This window comes from Nannobrachium achirus (assembly GCF_963921795.1).
Source record: "Nannobrachium achirus genome assembly, chromosome: 12".
Lineage (NCBI taxonomy): Eukaryota > Metazoa > Chordata > Actinopteri > Myctophiformes > Myctophidae > Nannobrachium > Nannobrachium achirus.
Window position 1 is genome coordinate 40,946,574 of NC_137832.1, and position 10,000 is coordinate 40,956,573.

The window sequence follows — 10,000 nt, forward strand, 5'->3', positions numbered from 1 at the left end:
CGGGGGGCCTCTTCCCACCCATTTAGACCATTTTTCTACTCCTCCCTTTCATCCCTCGCTCCACCCTCCCATCCATCCATCCCTCCATCCCTCCTCCTTCCGTCTGCCCGCTGAACCTCCTTCAACACCCCTCCCTTCAACATCTTCTCTCGCTCTCTCTCTCTCTCTCTCTCCTATACTCTTGTGATCCATATCGTCACTGTCCGGCAGAAACCTTGTATCCCCAAGTTTCAAATTTGTACGTTCTTTCGCAAAGTAAAGCCCTGCTTCACCATACAATGCCGTCGCACAAAAGTAGTGAAAACAGCAGATCTACAAGCACACAACACCTCGCACCACGAGGCGTTGTGTGCTTGTTGATCGGCTGTTTTCACTAGTTTAAATCATTTTTAAAATGATAAATGCACAACAGTTTCTACCCAACAACGACGATATAATGTTGTACTTCTACTTTCACACTTTGACTTCCTGTTTTGCAACATGTTTTGCCGTTACAAAATGGTAAATGGGTGACGTGAAGAATCTCCTGAACCCACAGCTCCTCTTCCTCCCTTTACCCCCTGAGCCGCCCCTCCCTCCCTCCCCCCATCCATCCCTCCCTCCCTCCCTCCCCCGCTCCCTCCCTCCCCCGCTCCCTCCCTCTTCTTCCAAGTCTGTCTATTCAGTGGGCCTCATAGGTCTCTCTCCAGCTGGCACTACAAGCTGACCTCTGCCCCAACAACACAGCTAAAACCCTCTCTATCTCTCTCACACACACACACACACACACACACACACACACACACACACACACACACACACACACGCACACGCACAAACGCAGAGGCCTCGTACTACTACCATGACACAGCGGCGTTATAAGAATGCCAGCAGGAGAGAGGGCATGCTGCAATACAAAATGACAGCCTTGTTCTTCTTTCAGCTGGGGGTTAAACTAAAGAGTTTCCCCCCTTCTGTTCTTCACTCAGCCCTCCATTTCGTGCCTGTCTGACCCCTCTGGTCGCTCTAGTTGCACCTAGCGAGGGGGGGGGGGGGGGCTCACACAGAAAAGTGGCAGCCATTCCCGGGTCCAAATGTGATTAATTTGCTGCATTCACAGGGGTTGTTCTTGACACACAATAGCAATGGACTGACTAGGAGTCCATTAAAAGGCCTCACAAGCCAGAGGGCCCCCGTCCCAGGCACTTGGCAACGACCGGGAGGTCACGCACTGCAGTCGAGGACTTTCTGAGTGTGTGTGTGTGTGTGTCTGTATGCGTGTGTGAGTGTGTTATCTTTAATTTGCTGTAAAAGGAGAGAAAGGAAAAAAAAAACATTTTGATGATGTGACAATGTTTGTCAGATCATGTCCTGACAAAATCTCTTTGCAGTCCTGTTAAATGACAATAAATTGTCAGAAATGCACGGTGCTTATCCTGCGTGTTGGGAGCTCATCAAAGCATGCCCAAGGCAGTCATGTATAAATCAACCACAGAATGTATTTTCCATTTTGTGACATCATGCCTGAGCCTGTCCCCGAAAAAACTGTCATATGGGCATCACTAACCAGCTCTGCGACATTCTAATCTGCCACGATCTATCCGTTTATTGGGCTGAAAATTGCAAGTCAATAGAAACTCTGACTCAGTTGGCGAGGGTAATTTCCACTCTTAATGCCTGTGATCCCACTTTGCTTCCTCTCTCCATAATACAAGCTGGACCCAATATCAATGGCATTTAGATCACATACTGGTAGACTGGGTCCTTGTAAGAGTGACTATCTGAGGCCTGAGAGTGGCTATACAGTACAGTACAGTACAGTACAGTACAGTACAGTACAGTACAGTACAGCTCACTGGTGTTGTTGCTGGATAATTACTGCAGTGACGACTCTGACGAAAGCTCAGGGGGATTCCATTATTCCTCAAGCAGAAATAATGTATTTGGGGTATAGGCCGCTTATGAGGCGCACGCACACACACACACACACACACACACACACACACACACACACACACACACACACACACACACACACACACACACACACACACACACACACACACGCTCGCTTGCTGAAACGATGCCGAGTGCTGAAACAATGTCATAATTAGTCCTGATTGATGTAACAAATTAAGCAGAAATCTAATTAGCATATAGTATATCACTGCGGCGCTCAGCCCGTCAGAGAGAGACAAATGTGAGCGACCCGCTCCCAGCTCTATAACTAACACTCCCAGGCACTTATCCAAACATTCACGCCTTTTGCCGGAAACTTTTCCGTCGCCGATTGTTTTTTTTGTTTTTGTTTTTTTCCCTCACAAACAGATCAATGCCATTTGTAACTTCAACTTTGAAGTCGGACAATTCTGTGACTGTTTCAAGAGACCAGGCGTAAACACAGGGGATTTCCTTTGCTTTGCGGGCTGGTTTGAAAGCAAGCGGCAGTGCTTTTTCCTCTTCTTCTGGGTTCAAATGTTCACTTGAGGGCCCAAGCATCTGATTTCTAATCCCGTTGTATATTTCACCAAGTACATGAAAGCAAGGGGCTGACATGCAAATGCAATCCCACAAAGACGGACAGGGAGAAGGACACGGCGGCAGTGACAGCAGCACCATTTCCACCCGAGAGAGGAACTTAAGCGATTAGGAGATTACAAGTAATAAGGTATATTTCAGCTTGTGAATGGGTCCGGTGTAATATTTCCTCACTCTTCTGTCATAGTCCAAGCTGATGTCTATCATTAAACAATACGAATACCCCCTCCTTTCAAAATCCTGGGCCCCGGAAAGGTCCACCTATTGTATGACTGCCCGTCACCGCTGAAAGCTTACACCTCGGCAGAAAAGATTACAGGACAGTCTATACATTCAACTAAAAGGTACTCACACAGTGAAATCGCCGGTGTTCATTTAACACTCTGAGAGTGTAGGAATGTGACCAAATGGACCCGGAAGGGTCCATTTGGTCACATTCCTACTCTCTCGGAGTTACAAATGGATGAATTAACACTGAGGCTTTTATTGTGCGGAACATCAGCGCAAATGCACCTTCCGGCCACTACGTTTTAAACGCTGTTTCTTTCACCGGGACGGTTTCAGTTATAGCAAACTGTATAGTGAAACCGCCGAACTGAACCAGATGCGCGGGCCTGTGCGTGCATATTATGCACAGCCTGTGTCCGACAGATCGCGTTGGCCATGCTAATACCGCAGAAGGGGGGCAATTATCCGGCTTTGTTATTAACAGAGGACATGTTCTTATCCCTGCACAAAGGGGAGACAGAGAGACGGGCCTTTGAAGCCACAGCGAACCCAGTGTGCCCGCGACGCTCCGCGCCGGACGGACAGCGCGGCAGACGGGTTCTTTTGTGTGTGTGGAAAGGGTTTGAGCCTTGCATACCGGGGGCCGGTATCTTTGCATTCCAGAAGTTCCGATTTTGGAACAATATTTACCTGCTGAGATTAAGCCCCTGTGATCTGGAATGTAGACAAGAAACCCCAGCCTCTGGCTCACTTTAAAGGACAACTTAGATTTTTTTACAACAAGGGTTCTAATTAGAGAAAAGAAAAGATGAGTGTTAAAATGTTTTCATTTACTTCTTTCTATTGTTTTTTTGCGATTTTAATGACTTTGATTTCAGTGCATGGGGGCATGCATGCAAGTGTCTAAATGTGCTTTTAAGCCGGCAATTTCTTTATTACAAACACTAGCCCGCATAAGTCACATCTGCCCATGAAAGATTGTGGTGCATCTTGGGAATGGGCTTATTGTATTTAAAAATACATATTTAGCCACTTGCATGCATGCCCCAACCACTGAAATCAATGTCATTAAAATCGGTCATCTTTTCTTTTCTCTAATTACAATCTTAAATATGAACCCTTGTTCATAAAAAAACAAAGTTGTCCTTTAACTCTTTCTCAGACTCTCTCTCCTTCTCTCTCACTCTTCCTCCCTCTCCGTCTCTCTTGCAGGTCCATAAAAATGGACCTGCAATGGACCATTGGATGTCTCAGCGTGTCTGGCTGGCCGCTGCCTCTCTTCATCTCTCTCCCTGGCAGGACTAAGGGCCACTGGAGCTTGCAAAGCCCTGCGTGGGCTCACACAGCAGCCCGCAAGGCAGGCCCGGGAGTCCCAATCATGGCCAGGATGTTGCTGGGATTTCCCCTCTGGAGACCGGTAGACATGGGGGTAGTGAGACAACACAAATCTAACACCGCTGGGAGGATTTAAAACTAAGGCGAGGCCGAGGGTGCATGCAAGCAGATCATGAAAACGGGCAGTGAGTGAGTGAGTGTGAGCAAAGTATAGCCAACCTTTCCTGTGCTAACAAAGAACATTTTTAAGTATCGTATCTCCCTTAGGCAGGGCAGTAAAACAAAGACCTGTTTGGTTTTTATTGGCATGGGCGTGGTTCCCATATGCAAATGAGAGCTCAGGTGAGAGCTGCCTTATTTCTTTGTCTGTACATTGGGGAGGCTTTAAATAGTCAGTTGGTTAGCTTCTTGTACAAGTGCTTTCATGTATCCTTAAAAGGTTTCACCAGCTTTAAATACGCAGTGCTGCCTGGGTCTGAAACAGCACTTTACTTGCTGGCACGATGCTTACAACATTGGTCTACATCTCTTTTGGGCAAACTGAAATAGCAATATTTACAAATACTTCACCTAGTGCAAAAGTGCTTCACAAGAACAATGATGGTGTAACTAAGAGATTCATGAAAATAAACAGCTCTCCTCATCTTGGCCTTCGGCCAGACTGTGCGTGCATGCCGTGTATGAGTGCGACCCTAGCAGCGGACGGAGGGCACTCCTCAGCTCTCCCCGAACAGGAAAAAGGTCAAACTCTTCAATATTAACTCCAGCTCAGGTCACCACGCCCATTAAGCTACAATAACCATTTTATACACTGCGTCTCAGGACCCCGACCCCCTGCCCCCCCCCCCCTTCATCCTTCCTTCACACGTCCACTTGGAATTATACACCCTCGGAGCGAGAGAGCGAGCGCCCTGTTGGCGCCCCTTCTCTGACAGACGTAAACACATTCTCAACACGCCACACAATGGCCACCGTCCCAATCCTTTATTAGGGGTCTTAGCGTCGGGGCCCCAGGGCCCTTGGAGACCTCCCCGTGCTACGCCGCTCCATGGAAAAATTAAGTTGATATGGTCTAAGTGTGAAAACACACACACGTCACACGCACGCACGCACACACACACACACACCACACAACCAGACCACAGTGGGCACGAAGGCGATACGCCATTAGAGCTCGAAGAATTGTGTGGGTTTACATCAGGGACGTGACCTAACCTCCAGCCATGGCCGTTCTCCCAGCCTCTCTCCACATGCCTTCAGATTGGAGGCAGATTAGACTAAGACCTTACAGCCCTCTCTCTCTCTCTCTCCGTCCCACCATTCCTCTAACCCCACAGGCAACCAAAGTGCCTCTTTTTCACCCGGCCTTTTCCGCCAGAGGCATCCAATGCAATAAAAATATGGCTCCTGGTTTGTGTGGTTCTCTGGATTTTACGAGTAATGACACGACTATGTGGACCACAACCAAATCGCGGGGCATTTCCCAACTGTCTCCTGCTTCTCAGGAACTCATCAGTCCATCTGTTTATTGTAGAGCATTTTGCCTCAGACTTTCACCACTTTTGAATTGTAATGTGTTCAACGTTGTTAGAGTGACTACACCATTATGTAAACTATTTTTATTTCAAGTAAAGAGTAGATCAGTGATATTTAACCTTTTATCATATCAAGGACCTTGAGTTTGATATGCATATAGGCCACACATCCCCATTTGATCACATTTATGTCTCTGCGATCCCAATACACACTTCCAAATCCTTATCTCTGAGAGTGTGCAAAACTAATGGAACCAAATGGACCCATGGCTTCCATGTGAGTGTGCAAATGGAACCAAAGGGTCCCTCTTCTTCCCTTTGGTTCCATTTGTACACTCTCTGTGTTACAGATCTCCATTTGGAGACAAGTCTCCATTTGGTTTCTAAATATGGTTGAGAACCACTGGTCTAGATGGTACATAGCGAGCTGTGTCTTTGTTTCTTGCTCGACTTGTTGAATGACTGAGCTGGTCTTCCATAGGCTTCAAGAGAGCAAAGATACGTCACCCTCGAATCCCACCACACCCTCGCCCCACCCTCCCCTCCAACCTCCAATCCCCGGCGTCGATAATTGTCGAAATGAAATGGAGCAATTTGTCCGGCAAATTGGCGGTATGCGGATTCCATACGCATTAATGAAAAAAGGCAGCCCCAAGGATTTAATAAATCCATTAACGCCCGGCCATAACAGGGGGAAAAAAACAACTGGGGGGGAGGGGTGCAAGCGCAACAAGAGGAAAGAAAATATATAAATAACGTGAATGAAGAGAGCAGAAGTCATCATGGCTGAATTAATTGTGACTGAACGGCGGGGGCTTGTATTAAAATGACACCTCGTGAAATGTGCGGCTAAAGCTGTCATCTTCGCCACCTCCTTTCTCTGCTGAATCCTTCTAATCCTGTCTAAAACTGTGCTGCTAAACGTCTGTCTGAGCTGCCTGCAGAATTATACAATAGTGCAGTGTTGTGTTAAATTGTGTGACATCACAAGAATACATCATTGTGTGCCAGTGTCACATGCCGAAAATAGCCGATTTACAAGCTCACTCGCTCGCTGCATGAAAATAACCGATCTACAAGCTGTGTGAGCTTGTACATCTGCTGTTTTCGGGAAAGTGACAAGGTCACGATGGAGTGTGAATTAAGCATCATGGACTCCAGACTCCAGGCGGGGTGAGGGGGTAAATGGAGCATGCCTATCATTCATCAGATGTAGATATTCTTTAAGTGTTCATGAGATTGTAAGCCTTTTTAACATTTTTACAGAGAAACCGCAAACCTAATGTGGATCTGAGGTTCCAAATGGGAACGCGTGGCTCCGATCTCAGACTTCCTGTGGCGAGCCTATGACGTCAGTCACGACACATCCAAGAAGTAAGACTGCCAATCTGGGCAAGAGTTCAGTCTGATCTGAACCCTGTTTACTTCCATTAAAAATTGTAACTTAAATATTTCAAAACATACAAAATATACAGTTTGTGGGGGAAATGGTACTTTTTTACAGTGTACACAAGAAATTTGGCAATGATCGGTCAAGTAGGGTTGTGAGCAATGTGAGCAATGGGACGATATGAACATTTCATATCATGATTAATGTGTCAAAAGAAATCGCGATTTATGATATTATCGCGATAATCAAATCCATAATATTATCCTGGGGCGGAACATTTGCCAAAAAATAGCCGATCTACAAGCTCACAACCCATCGCAACGATATCACGATAAATTAAATCTCCACGATACGATCATCTTTTTTATCACGTCCCATTCCTAGTTGTGAGATTAGCTGCGGACCACCGCACAGACAGTGTGACACACAGAGACCAAAAAAACTCAACTGGTTATTCATTTCATCGCTGCTTTTACATGCTTTCATACTGGGGCCAATATCGACTCGTTTCTGAGTCAGGTGTTAACGCTGTGAAAAACTCCACCCCATGGGTCGGGACTGAAGCCTTCATTACAGGCGGCGCTGATTCAGTCCGCAGCGATTGGAGTGAGCCGATAAATCAGCGCTAATTGTGAGCCTGGCTGCCTCCATGGCCACGTTGGCCACCGTTAGGCAACAGCTTAGTGGATAAATCACATTTACCACAGGAAGACGCCACGTACTGGCCCATCTAGAGCTGAGAAATGAGCCCCCGGTACAAAGGGGAGCTATGACGAATTTCCACCTCGATCTCATATCTGCTCCCTCCCGTGGTCTGAGCCGTCTACGGTTGAGGGATGGGGGCTGCGGGAGCGAAGCCGAACCACTCCGTCACTTCTGACGAACAGAAGGAGCAGCTGTCAGCTGCGATCGGGAGGTGGCGGGCTGGTGGTCGTGGTGGCCCGTTCGAGAGGGCCGTACGAGGGAAGTAGAGGTGGCGTCGCTCCACATATAATTCATTCACCTCTACCGGTGTTTGGAGGCGAGGGGAGGGAAAGCAATAATTTACCTGTCACAGTCCCCCACGCCCCTCCCCCTTTGGGAGAATTAGGAATGAAAAGCCTACTGGGTATAATCACAATCACTGGGTTGGGGACGGTTCCTGCTGCATTCTCTGGGATGGATGTATTTGTTCCAATGACTGTGACCTTTCCATGATTACATTAAGGAAATACACAGTCGGCTCTCATTACGCACCAGTTGCATACTAAACGCATTACCCGCAAAACAAGGGGCCAAACAGAGGGAATAGTCCCTCTTTGGTGAACCGAGCGCCCACTTTACCTTTCATATGTACATGTATATAGCATACTGTATGCATATCAAACTATAGCAGAATACCCTTACCACGTGACACAAGACACAAGAACAACTGTTAATGGAGGAACTGTTAATAACAGTGGTAGTTTGTGGGAAGGTTACAACTGTACAGCTATGTATCTGTACCAGTGATGTCAATTCATGAGTATGCAGGGGTTGCAAAGAATCCTCACGCGGTTGATTTCATTTTAACCAGCGCTATTTTCAAAGAAATTCAAATAGAATTTTAGATATAAGTTCACAACATGTTGCATGGTGACATGTTGTGAGCTTGTGTGGATCTGCTATTTTTTAAGAATGTAAGAAAATCTCTCCAGAATCTTCACCTATAATTACACACCCACAATAGATGGTTCAAGTGGTTAATTGGCATACGAGGAGCGAAGAGGAGCAGCAGACGATTAGGGACATAAACCAGCGCAATGTTTGTGGTTGGAAGGAAAGCCTGCGCGTACGTCGTGGCAAATAACTAGACACCTCTGTTCTTCTCAAATGTCTTCTAACTGACGATGAGACACAGCAGCACCAGTGTCTGCCACGGTTAAGTATATAATTGAACGGAGATCGTTTCGTCTCAGCCAAAGTGAAGACGCTGGGCTTGGCGTTAGTGATGGGACGATACATGATATTATCGTTTATCTTGATAAAAAAACAGATTTAAGTTAACGTGATATCATCCTCCATCATGCACTGGGATCAATTCACCTTTTATTTGCCGAGCTGCATATCCGGTACCACTTAAACCCTCTATAATTGGTAAAAGGTACTTAATAATATACGTACTTGATAAAGTATTTTTTCACTCTGTATCAAATGTCTTTAACAAAAAATAACCGAACCGAGCTTGTAGATCGGTTATGTTTTGGCAAATGTTCCGCCCCAGGTCAATGGATTTTGATTATCGTGATAATATCATAAATTGCGATTTCTTTTGTCACAATAATCGTTATATGAAATGTTCAAATCGTCCCATCCCTACTTCCAACCGACGGTGAGACGCAGCACCAGTGCCTGCCACGGTTAAGTATATAATTGAACGGAGAGCGTTGCGTCTCAGCCAAAGTGAAGGCGCTGGGCTTGGCGTACAGCTACTGGAAGCAGCCATGGAAAAGGGGGAGGAGGGGGGGGCAGCATGTGAGCGAATCAATTGCTCTATTCGATTCCCCATGGCGGTAAGTGCGGTGGTGTGGGCCAGGAATCCTTGGGCGGGCTCCGTTATGGATCGTTATGGTAAAAGACCGTGGCATCACCACTGCCTCCGTGCACACAATGAAGGGAACGGGGGGGTTAGACATAGTGAAGACGAGAGGCAATAAATAGGCGCTCCTGCAATTTAGATTTGCTACATAGATACATCAATGTTAATAAATTATACATACGCAAGTTCACAAAAGGCTTCTCTTTTTTTTCTTGCGATCCAGGCAGATTGAATGTGTTCTAAGGCGGTTTCTGCACTATATATCTCAGTCTAGTAGAGAATGTCAATTATACTGCCTTCTCTACTCCCAGTCTCCGCCCCATCTCTCTCTCTCACTCTCTCTCACTCTCTCTCTCTCTCTCTCACACACACACACACACACACACACACACACACACACACACACACACACACACACACACACACACACACACACAC

General features: G+C 46.5%; 1 protein-coding gene across 1 annotated transcript in view; it reads right to left on the reverse strand.

Moving 5' to 3' along the window:
* The window catches only part of efna5b (ephrin-A5b), a gene marked incomplete at both ends in the record, with an annotated part of 141,501 nt that overhangs the window by 98,202 nt on the left and 33,299 nt on the right, over positions 1-10,000 (reverse strand). The window lies entirely within an intron of this gene.